General features: G+C 43.9%; 1 pseudogene; it reads left to right on the top strand.

Moving 5' to 3' along the window:
* The first annotated feature begins 286 nt into the window (after positions 1-286).
* LOC124509496 (tubulin alpha chain-like) lies at positions 287-1,643 on the top strand (annotated as a pseudogene).
* The last annotated feature ends 4,084 nt before the right edge of the window (positions 1,644-5,727 follow it).

The raw sequence follows: 5,727 nt of genomic DNA, 5'->3' as shown, positions 1-5,727 counted from the left end.
TTCAGATCCTCTGTCCCCCTCTCTCTGCTCAGCCATCAAAATTAAATTAAAGAAAAAATATCCTTTTAAAAAGGAACAAAAAGACTAGGAGAAAATCCTTGCAAACCAAATATATGACAGAAGACCTGTATCTAGCGTATACAAAGAACTCTCAAAACTCAACAGTTAAAAAACAAACAAACAAACAAACCAGTGCATTACTTACCTTGACTCTTAGCCTGTCAAGGACAGTATCTGGGACCTGGTGTCTACTCCTGTCTCCTGCGCCTGCTAACCCATAGCCACTATGTGTGAGTGCACTTCCATCCACGTTCACCAGGCTGGTGTCCAGAAAGGCAATGCCTGCTGGAAGCTCTATTGCCTGGAACACTGCATCCAGTCCGATGGCCAGATGCGAAGTGACAAGACCCCTGGGGGAGATGACTCCTTCAACACCTTCTTCAGTGAGACGGGTGCTGGCAAGCATGTGCCCAGGGCAGTGTTTGTAGACCTGGAACCCACAATCATTGATGAAGTTCTCACTTCATCTACCGCCAGCTCTTCCACCCTGAGCAGCTCACCACAGGCAAGGGAGATGCCGCCAATAACTATGCTTGAGGTACTACACCACTGGCAAGGATCAGTGATCAAGGTAAATGATCATTGACCTTGTCTTGGACCAAATTCGGAAATTGGCCTACCAATGCACAGGTCTTCAGGGCTTCTTGGTTTTTCCACAGCTTTGGAGGGGAAACTGGTTCCGGGTTCACATCCCTGCTCATGGAATATCTCTCCATCGATTATGGCAAGAAATCCAAGCTGGAGTTCTCCACTTACCCAGCCCCCCAGGTTTCCACTCCTGTGATTGAGCCCTACAACTCTATCCTCACTACCCATACCACCCTGGAGCCCTCTGATTGTGCCTTTATGGTAGACAATGAGGCCATCTATGACATCTGTTTTAGAAACCTCAGTATTGAACATGCAACCTACACTAACCTTAACTGCCTTATTAGCCAGATTATGTCTTCCATCACTGCTTCCCTTAGATTTCCCTTAGATTTGATGGAGGCCTGAATGTTCATCTAACAGAATTCCAAACCAACCGGGTGCCCTATCCCCACATCCACTTCCCTCTGGCCACATATGCCCCTGTCACCTCTGCTGAGAAGTCTACCATGAACACCTGCATGCTTTGGGCCAGCCAATCAGGTGGTGAAATATGACGCTCCCCATGGTAAATATATGGCTTGCTGCCTGTTGCACCATGGTGACACAGTTCCCAAAGATGTCAGTGCTGCCATTGCCACTATCAAGACCAAGTGCAGCATCCAGTTTGTAGACTGGTGTCCCACTGGCTTCAAAGTTGGCATTGATTACCAGCCTCTCACTGTGGTACCTGGTGGAGACCTGGCCAAAGTACAGCGAGCTGTGTGCATGCTAAGCAACACCATAGCCATCACTGAGGCCTGGGCTCACCTGGACTACAAGTTTGACCTGATGTATGCCAAGCATGCCTTTGTTCACTGGAAGTGGGTAAGCGCATAGAGGAAGGAGAGTTTTCTGAGGCCCGTGAGGACATGGCTGCCCTTGAGAAGGATTATGAGGAGGTCGGTGTGGATTCTACTGAAGGAGAGGGTGAAGAGGAAGGAGAGGAATACTAATTACCATTCCTCTCAGTCCCAAAGCATGTCACACTCAGAACTTTAGCTTCAACATTAGCTGACAGTCATTAAACCTTTCTGGTTAGGTTGTCTTCACTTTTAACTGTGATCATGTCTTACTTTTCCATGTGTACCTGTCAGATTTTTCCATGATGTGTCAAAGTAAAGGTTTTTAAGAAAGGGGGAAAAAACCAATCCAATTAGAAAAGGATGAGCAAAGGACGTAAAAAGACGTTTCACCAAAAAGGATATACAGATAACAAACAAGCATGTGACAATATGTTCCATATTACTGGCTATCAGAGAAATGCAAACTAAGGCCATGATGAGATATCAGCACACACCTAGCTGAATGATTAAATTTTAAAAAATAGTGACAACACCAAATGCTAGGGAGGATGCAGAGAAACTGGGTCGCTTATACATTGCTGGTGGGACTGTAAAATGATACAGCCAGTCTGGAAACCAGTTTGGCAGTTTCTTATAAAATTAAACATGGATCCAGCAATTTTACTCTTGGGTGTTTATTCCAGAGACATGAAAATTTATGTCCACATAAAAACCTGTCCCCTGATGTTTATAGTAACCAACCCAAATGTTCTACAACAGGTGAATGGTTAAACTATGGTCATACACACCATGGAACACTACTCAGCAATAAAGAGGATTGAACTACTGATACAACAACTTGGATGAACCTCTAGGGACTTCTGAGTGAAAAAAATCCATCCCAAAAGGTTACATACTGTATTATTCCATTGATATAATGTATAAATAAGCAAAGGGCATGAAGAGAAATTTCATTAAAGATGACATACAGGGGGTGCCTGGGTGGCTCAGTCGGTTAAGCATCCGGCTTCAGCTCAGGTCATGATCTCACGATTTGTGAGTTCGAGCCCTGCGTCGGGCTCTGTGCTGACAGCTCAGAGCCTGAAGCCTGCCTTGGATTCTGTGTCTCCCTCTCTCTCTCTGTCCCTCCCCTGCTCATGCTCTGTCTCTCTCTCTCTCAAAAATAAATAAACATTAAAAAAAATTTAGGGGCGCCTGGGTGGCGCAGTCGGTTAAGCGTCCGACTTCAGCCAGGTCACGATCTCGCAGTCCGTGAGTTCGAGCCCCGCATCAGGCTCTGGGCTGATGGCTCGGAGCCTGGAGCCTGTTTCCAATTCTGTGTCTCCCTCTCTCTCTGCCCCTCCCCCATTCATGCTCTGTCTCTCTCTGTCCCCAAAATAAATAAACGTTGAAAAAAAAATTAAAAAAAAAAAATTTAAAGATGACATACAGGGTTGCCTGGGTGGCTCAGTTGGTTAAGCATCCAACTCTTGATTTTGGCTCAGGTCATGATCCCATGGTAGTGGGATCGAGCCCCACTCAGTGCAGAGCCTGCTTGGGATTCTCTCTCTCTCTCTCTCTCTCTCTCTCTCTCCCTCCCTGCCCCTCCCCACACACACACACACACTCCCTCTCTAAAAATTAAAAAAAATTATTTTTTTAACTTTTATTTATTTTTGAGACAGAGAGAGACAGAGCATGAATGGGGGAGGGGCAGAGAGAGAGGGAGACACTGAATCCGAAGCAGGCTCCAGGCTCTGAGCTGTCAGCACAGAGCCCAATGCGGGGCTCAAACCCACGAACTGCGCGATCATGACCTGAACCGAAGTCCTGACACTTAACCGACTGAGCCACCCAGGCGCCCCCAAAATAATTTTTTGGAGATGATATACATAGGTAAAATGCGCCCATAAAAATGTGTTCTATATCATTAGCCATTAGGGAAATAAAAACTAAGACCACAATGAGATATCACTACACATCTATTAGAACAGATTAAAAAAATAGTGACAATGCCAAATGCTAGTGAGGGTGAGGAGATATCGGATCTCTCATGCATTGCTGATGGGAATGTAAAATGGTACAGACACTCTAGGAAATAGTTTGACATTTTCTTAAAGAAATTCAACATACACTTCTCCTGCAGCCCCACAGTTGCTCTCCTGGACATTAATCCTACAGACACGGAAACTTAAGTACAAAACCTGTACACAATCGTTCATAGCAGCCTTGTTTGTACTAGCCAAAAATTTGAAACACCCTAAGTGTCCAAGTGAGGACTATGTGAATGGTTAAATACACTGTGATACATCCACACCATGGAATACTACTCAGCAATAAAAGGAAGAAACTATTAATACCTGCAACTTAGATGGATCTCCAGAGTGTTGTGCTGAATGAGAAAAAAAAAAAAAGAGTGCATCTCAAAAGGACACATACTGTATAATTCTATTTATAAAACATGCTCAAAATGACAAACTTATAGGAATTATAAAGTATAGAAAATTATGACATGGAAAACAGAGTAGTGGCTGTGAGGAGTTAGGGATAGCGGGAAGAGGGGTAGGGGTGACTACAAAAGGGTAGCATGAGGCAGATCATTACAGTGAGAGGATATTTCTGCATTGTAGTAGAGGTTCATCTAATGTGCACCCATAATAAAAGAGCACAGAGCTACACACACACGTTGGACTGACGTCAGATAGCTTCCTTTGTTTGACACTGTACTATAGTTATATACGATTTAACCACTATAGGAAACCGGGCAAAGTGTATACAGGAATTCCCTGTGCTATCTTTCCAAATCCTGGTGAAGCAATAATTATTTTTAAACAAAAAAAAAATTTTAATGAAACAAAAATATGCTCCTAGAGAAACAAAGACAGAGAGAAGTTTTTGCTAGGTGACCTGGCTGACAAGAACTAGTAAAAGACGTTTTAGAATTTTATTTTTAAAAATGTATTATTTTGAGGTCATGTTGTTAGGTACATCCAGGCACCAGATCACAACTTTCTGGCAAATTGTTCATGTTCTTTTGTATAGATGTACCTTAATTAATTAGACCCGTCCACTATTCATGGACACTTGGCTTGTTTCCAGTATTTTGCTATACACACAACGCTGCCATGCGTGCTCCGGTAATACTTTGATACATAATGGTGTTAATATACCTGTAAGATGAATTCCCAGAAGCAGAATTCATAGATCAAAAAGTAAGTATACTTTAAACTGGTAAAAGATATTCCAGATGAAAAAGTTCTGGGGACAGGTGGTGGTGATGGGTGCACAAAAATGTGAACGTACTTAATGCCGCTGAAGCAAACTTAAAAATGGCTAAAATGGTTAATTTCATAGTACGTGTGTTTCACCACAATAAAGAAAAGTAAAATTAAAAAAAAATTTTTTAATGTTTATTATTTGAGAAAGAGACAGAGAGCAAGCAGGGGAGGGGCAGAGAGAGAGAGAGGGAGACACAGAATCGGAAGCAGGCTCCAGGCTCCCAGCTGCCAGCACAGAGCCCGATGCAGGGCTCGAACCCACAGACCGTGAGATCATGACCTGAGCCGAAGTCGGCTGCCTAACTGACCGAGCCACCCAGGGGCCCCAAGAAAGGTAAAATTTTTAAAAAGTACTTCTGTATTTACTCCCCAAGTATGTAACAGTATTAGCCTCCCCGCATACCTGTCAACCGCAGCCAACGTGGAGAGGAGCTTCTCAGATTCCTCTTCAGGGAAGGGCTCAGGGCCCAGCTGTGAGAAGCGGGGTTACTTGAGACTCAGTCTCCAGTTAGCTCCACTGGGCTTCACCTCAGCTCTCACACCAGGGTCCAGCTATCGGCAGGGCTGTCTCTAGGCAATGACCGAGCAATGAGGAGATTCAAAGGACTAGGTGGGACTCCCCTAACGGACAATCTTTGCTCTGGAGCTCCATGTGGAGATCCATGTTTGTCAGGTTGGCATCATGGTCTGAACGTCCCTCGGCTCAATCCTGCTTTGCCCCTTTTTCTTTCACGGATGCCCTATAGACCTGGACTTCTAACCCCCATGTCAGTATCTGCTTCCTGAAGAACTTAAGCTGTGACACCAACAGTATATTACAAACCCTTCTGGTCTTTTCCACCCTGTAGATGAAAAACATCATTTCACATGTTTTATTTTGCATTTCTCTATTATGATCGAGCATGAACACATTTTCATGTATTCAAAAGTGATTTGCATATCTGTGAATTGTGTCTGTCTTGTTTCTTCTAAATTGT

The sequence above is a fragment of the Lynx rufus genome, unplaced genomic scaffold (assembly GCF_022079265.1).
Source record: "Lynx rufus isolate CCGP_SWC_20201006 ecotype Redwood Valley unplaced genomic scaffold, mLynRuf1.p SCAF_14, whole genome shotgun sequence".
In the NCBI taxonomy this organism is placed as follows: Eukaryota; Metazoa; Chordata; class Mammalia; order Carnivora; family Felidae; genus Lynx; species Lynx rufus.
This window is presented reverse-complemented; position numbering and strand designations above follow the sequence as displayed.